The sequence below is a fragment of the Rhinopithecus bieti genome, unplaced genomic scaffold, assembly GCF_001698545.2.
Source record: "Rhinopithecus bieti isolate Rb0 unplaced genomic scaffold, ASM169854v2 scaffold_13558, whole genome shotgun sequence".
Lineage (NCBI taxonomy): Eukaryota > Metazoa > Chordata > Mammalia > Primates > Cercopithecidae > Rhinopithecus > Rhinopithecus bieti.
In genome coordinates, this window is record NW_016808198.1 from 2045585 (window position 1) to 2052102 (window position 6518).

A 6518-nucleotide genomic window follows, 5' to 3' on the forward strand; every position below is an offset into this window, starting at 1 on the left:
TTCACGTTTAGACATATTTTACAAGAAATTCATGAACATTGACCAGACAATTTGTAAACATAAAAGAGAGAATAGAGATAATTTATAAATTTCAGGATACAAACAGTTGGAAGAGGAAAGGACTATATATCACCTAATGACTTAAAACTTTGTGCTGGGGCAATGACTGGAATGGATTTTGGGCAGACACCACTGCAACTAGGGTGTGTTTCTAATATACAAGAAGATGATAGTTGGTGGTCAGAAGGAAAAAATATTTTCTAAGATATAAAGGAGCCTTTAGATAGAAGATACATGAAAATTTGATTATTGATTTGAAGATAGAAACACCCTTTTTGAATTTAAATGAAACTAAATGAGCTTTTATCATTTTAAATATTTTATTTGTTACAGAAATTAACATTAACTAAAACTTTTATCCTTCCCTCTCACACTGCTGTGGTTGAATGTGCTTCCAAATTTCATGTTAAAACGTAATCCTCAAGGCAACAATATTAAGAGACAGGGATTTTAAGAGGTGATTATGTCATCAGAGCAGAACCCTCATTAATGACATGAGAGGCCTTATGTAAGGGCTGGAGGGGAACTAGCTAGGCCCTTTTTTGCTTTTCTGCCTTTGGCCATTTTAGGACACAGCAACAAAGCACCATCTTAGAAGCAGACAGCAGCCCTCACCAGACAACAAATGCTACAGCCTTCATCCTAAACTGCCCAGCCTCCAGAACTAGGAGAAATAAATTTCTGTTCTTCATAAGTTGCCCTGTCCCACATATTTTGTTATAGCAGTCCAAACTAGACTAAGATGCATACTATTGCTATAATCTCCCAAATATGCATGTGTATATGTTTGCATGCATTTATGGTATGTAAAAAATATTTATCTTTATCTGTCTGTTAATCCATCTAATCAACTATACCTACTAACAAATTTAATGTATTAAAATCTACATTTTCCATAGAGTAAGTCTTAATTATTATTAAGAGAAAGTGTCCCATTGTCTGTTTTATTTGCTTGTTTTTTAAGATCAAATCAGGTTTATTTTAGCACTTCTCCTAGTAGCTCAGGAAAAAACTGGAGTTTTGAATGAATTGATTGCTCAAAGAGGAGAATAAGTACCCATTTTCATATACTTCCTAAGTATTTCTAAGGTATATCTTCCAGGTATCTTCCTCTCTTTTCTTCTATCACTCTATAGTGGGAAAGAATTAAGAAAAGGTAAGTATACATTATTGTAACAGCCTACAGTGAGGTTGTAGTACCTCCTTGACACATCAAAATTCTGCTGTCTTATCTCATTGTCTACAGGTTCAATACAGAAAAGTCCAGTTATTGAAGAGCTTTCTAGCAAACAGCCTTCTAAGGCACTGGTGCTCCTTTGTGAATTGGCTTCATCTTCTTTCTGATTTGCAGGCAGCACCTATGTGTTGCATTTCTTTTAAATGTATATTCTCCTTTGCTTATGCTGTAGAAGGTCCTAGTAAGACTGTGAAAGAGAAGAAGAATTAATAATTATAGAAGTACTAGTCATGAAGTAACCTATATTGAGAACTTACTAAGTTCTCAAGTTCCAAGAACTAAGTTCTTTGTATGTTCAATAATCTTTAATCATTTTACTATTCCTATGAATACTATTTCCCCATTTTATGATGTGAATACCAAGGGACAGAAAGAACTCTTAGAAGCTGATCAAGAAAAATGAAGAGAACTCTTTAAAACTCCAATGTCAAGGGTACAATGGAAGACAGCATCTAATATGTGTTAGAAGTTAATAAAAAAAATAGAAGGAATAAGTTCAAGAGAGCTATTGTACAACATGATTTTTAAAAAGAAATAAAAGGGTATTATTTGTAAAAAACAAAACAAAACAAAAAAACTTATATGCCAATACATTTTAAAGTATTTACATAAAATGGACAAATTCCACTTACCAAATATGACATAAATAATAGCATGCAGTTTCAACATATGTGGAACTAATAGAGCAATTCAGTCATTAATTAAAAGCATTTTATGGAGAAAAATCCCAGCCCAAATGGCTTTATTAATACATGCTATCAAACAATCAAATAGAAAAACATATAATATTCCACAAATACTTTCAGAAGTAAGAAAAATAAGGCACACCAAACATCTCATTTTGGGAGACTACTATAATATTTTTTGGAAAATCTAAAAAGAAAAAAAATCAAATTTTAATATCATTAATGAAAGTAGATGCAAAAACTCTTTAGAAAGTTTCAAATCAAAGGCCTGGCACGGTGGCTCACGTCTGTAATCCCAGCACTTCGGGAGGCGGAGGAGGGCAGATCACAAGGTCAGGACATCGAGACCATCCTGGCTAACACAGTGAAACCGCATCTCTACTAAAAATACAAAATTAGCAAAATTAGCCTGGCATGGCGGCATGCGCCTGTAGTCCCAGCTGCTAGGGAGGCTGAGGCAGGAGAATGGCATAAACCCCGGTGGCGGAGCTTGCAGTGAGACGAGATGGTGCTACTGCACTCCAGCCTGGAGGACAGAGAGAGACTCCGTCTCAAAAAAAAAAAAGTTTCAAATCAAATCTAGAATTATGTTAAAATGATAAATCAGATAGGGCATATTAAAGAGCAGTAACTAATAAAACACAGTATATGTGCAAATAAATACGATAAAAATATCCAAAAGATAATTTGCAAATTAAGTTTAAAATCTGATATTCAAGCAATATCCACATCAACAAAATTAAAGAGATATATCATATGATTATCTCAATAAATGCAAAAAAGCATTTATAAAATTAACAGGTATTATTAATTGAATACATCAATTAGAAACAAAAGAGAGCACTGTTGTTGCTGTCATAAAGCATGTCTTTTAAAAGTCTACATTAAACATAATGAAAGGTTGAAAGTCCTTTCTTTGAAATTGGGAAAATGACAAAAAAGGACTAATTCAACACATCTATTCAATAAACTTGAGGATACTACCAATGCTGTAACATAAGAAAACAATAAGAGCTATAGAGACTTAAAGGACAAACAAGCCCGTTATTATTTTAGAAAATAGTTCGTCTTTATAGAAAACCCAAAAAATATTATAGTCAATATACTAGCATTAAAAAATGACATTCTAAGTGCTCATGGAGATAAGATTAGCACAGGAAAATCACATGTACCAATATATAGAAAATTGATAGGTATATATAGAAAATATATATCTATATATGTATATGGGCAATAAAAATATCAAAACAAATACTTTTACAATAGCATTACAATTATCAAAATTACTAATAAAACTAATAAAAGATAAGCAAATCTGCTACACAAAATAAAATCTTAAAAATATTTTAAATGAATTAAACTGAGGAATAAGCCACAATCATGAAGCTGAATGTCTCAAAATTTATAAACTTTGTTTCTCATAAAATTGATCTCATTATTCAATGCAATCTTTTCAAAATATAGCTGACATTTTCTTATGCATATTAACAAATTCTAAAATCCATATGGAAACTAAAGTGTCATGAATAGTTTTGAAACTCTAGAAGAGGAAAGGAAGGAAGATACGGAAGAATTAGAGGGGGAAAGACAGCGGGCAAGAGGACTTGTTATTGATATCACTTATATTTCTGAATTTTTATTCTAAAATCTCAGTACTACTCATTTATAAGTTAAAATATTATTAAAATCACCAACTTATTTCAATCACAAAATGCCACCACTTAAATCACATAAAAAACTACAAAAAGTACTTAATGTTCTACTACTATTGCTACTACTACTAGCTAACATTTATTGATGACTTGCTATATGCTAAGCAATCTGCCAAGTACTTTTATGGATTATCTTATTTAATCCTTAAAATAAATTTATATGGCAACTATCATAACTGTTCTTTCTTTTCTTAGGTGAAAATGTATTAAAATGCATAAAGTACTAACAGATGCTATAGCCAAAATATGAAGCATTTCTATCTTGTTAAAGCTGAGATTTCAATCACTGATGCATCAGATATCATTTTAGTAATAATGACCAAAGTGAGATTATTGGTTTTAGCTTATAGATTCAACACGGTGAAACAGAACTACAATTGCATTGATAATCCAGAAAGAAACTAGACTGGACTGAAAAGTCCCAGGTTTACAAATTCATTTTAAGTGATGGTGAAATCCATTTTTCTATTGTTCAAAAAGGTAGAATTACAGTGTTAGGAATCTGTCCGTTTATAATGACCCAAGGATTTTCAGTGTATTTTGCCCTGCTGCTCAGTGAGAAACATGTGGTATTTAATGATTAAGGTACAATAGAATTTCCTTTTATCTTCTCAACCATATGTCCTGGCATACATAGTGCATGTGAATAGAACTCAACATGCTCATCCAATATCTTTCTTGGCAAATATAATTTTACTGCACACTAAACTTGCATTATACTGCTTGTAGAGTAAGAGACAATATATTAGAGTACTCTGTCCAATAAATGAAAATGACAGATAAAAGATTTAAATATGAGCTACAGTACCAATAAAGGCTAACAAAATGCTTGAAAGAGATGTCTAAGTAATAACATTTATTTTGATGTAATGTTAATTTAGAGCTGAGGACAAGGGCCTCTGTTCATTCCAGGAAATGGATTTAGTAAGAGGAGTTCAATTAAATGCTGCTTCTCAGAAATAGGGGTCAATAATTATTGGGCCCTAAAGGCTAGTTTTCTATCCTGCCATTACACTGGGGTTTTCTGACATTCTTAGGAAAAGCATTTTCCTTATTTTGAATTCTATTACACTTTCTTTTATCACACTGTACATGTTTCTAAAATCTTTCTTATATAAAAGTAAATCTATTTTTGAAGGGCAAATAGCAATATTCAGGAAGATTATTTATTTGAAGAAGACATTGGGATTTTTCTAAAGATAGAATTTCTGTATCGGCAAAAGCTCATGATTTGAAAGCAGATGACATTTATATAACAACAAAATAGAAATTAATTTGCTTTGCTCTTGAGACTGGGAATGCAGGATGTATTAGAGGAATAAAAGATGCAAGAATTGTCCTTTGGGAAATCCTACAATTTTATATAAGGGCAAAAGTAAGAACCAGATTTGGGTTTCAGTACTGGTTTGCAACTAATTAGGCTTTCATTCTTAACTAAGTCCTTCATTTATCATGGGCTTCAAATTAAATGGTTTGATAACTTCACTCAGTCAGTGAAAATGTATGTGATCATGTTGGCCAAATTATGTCTTCTCTGTCCAAATTCCTCCATGAGTTTCCCATCACTTCTAGAGTAAAAGCCAAAGTTTTGAAAATGAAAACATCGTCTAATCTCAATTCTTCCAAACTTTGCGCAAGCCTCAGTGGCCTCACTGCTAATGCTAGACTAAGGCCAGTCACATTGCCCAGTGTGGCCACTGGCTGCACACATTGGCTGTACCTTGTGTGTCTGGAATGCTGTCTTCCCTGGAGAAGAGTTTTTACTTGACTTAACTTTAGTCAGGATCCTAAAGTTTCTTCTAGGTCCATCTGTGCACTTCCTTATAAAATCCAGTTTTAGCAAAGACTATTGCTAAGTTCGTTCAGTGAGAAATCCCCACCCTTGATGTCTGATCACTCTCAATATCTGATAAGGGACCTCATCCTTTACCATCCCCTAGGTGATGTCTGATCACCCTGGCCTGTCTTCAGTGAGAATTCTGTTAGGTCATCTTCACTAGAATCCTCTGCAATTATGATGTTTCCACTTATTAACGTGCCATGCACTGATCCTTATCCTGCTCCTTGGCTATAAGTTTTCACTTGCCCATTCTATATTTGGAGTTGAGCTCAATCTTTCTCCTTTAATGCAAACTCCCATTGCAGTGGTTTAAAAACACACAGGTCTCATTAAACTTAGCAAGCATCAGCAGATTATCACAGGAAAGAATATATATGCGTATATACTTTTTACTATATTTTACTATATTGCATATATAATTTTATTCCATATATTGTATCTATTTTTTCAGTAATAAAAAGGCATGATAAGAAAAGATAACTTAGGACAGTCCCTGGAAGAGGTAGCACTGCAGAATGCTCGTTAGAGGTGTGAGGTAGAAATCTATTGTTATATTTTCTGCTAACCTATAAAACTGCATCTAAATACACATATAGTTATTCCAATATATGTGGTTATTGGAAGTAATTATGTATCAATAGACTCATATTATCTTAATTTTTTCCATTAGTATTTCTGAGTGAACCATACGGACAAGGAGTAAAAGCCAAAGTTTTAGATTCTAGCAGGAGATAATTCTTTGGTTTAAAGATGTGGCTGAGAATTACAGGTATTATGAAAGCCTGGTGACTCCACTGCCCTCTCTTTATCTTATACAGATAAAAGGCTGAGACACACTTGGAATAAAAGTAAAATACAGGTTGCTCAAAGCAGTAAAGAAATAATAAATAAACATGATAATTACAGAACATTGTATGTTCTGTGAAGGAAATAAAGCAAGGTAATTGAAAAGTAAAGTGACGAGGACACTTTGGGTATTCACT

At 32.9% G+C, this 6518-nt stretch overlaps 1 long non-coding RNA gene across 1 annotated transcript; it reads right to left on the reverse strand.

The window, feature by feature from the left end:
- Positions 1 to 361: 361 nt before the first annotated feature.
- LOC108537962 (uncharacterized) lies at positions 362 to 5640 on the reverse strand. Its single transcript, XR_001887969.1, has 2 exons — positions 5416 to 5640; positions 362 to 1484 (listed from the first exon to the last, which is right to left on the reverse strand). It is a non-coding gene; the product is annotated as an uncharacterized LOC108537962 (long non-coding RNA).
- Between the last annotated feature and the right edge of the window lie 878 nt (positions 5641 to 6518).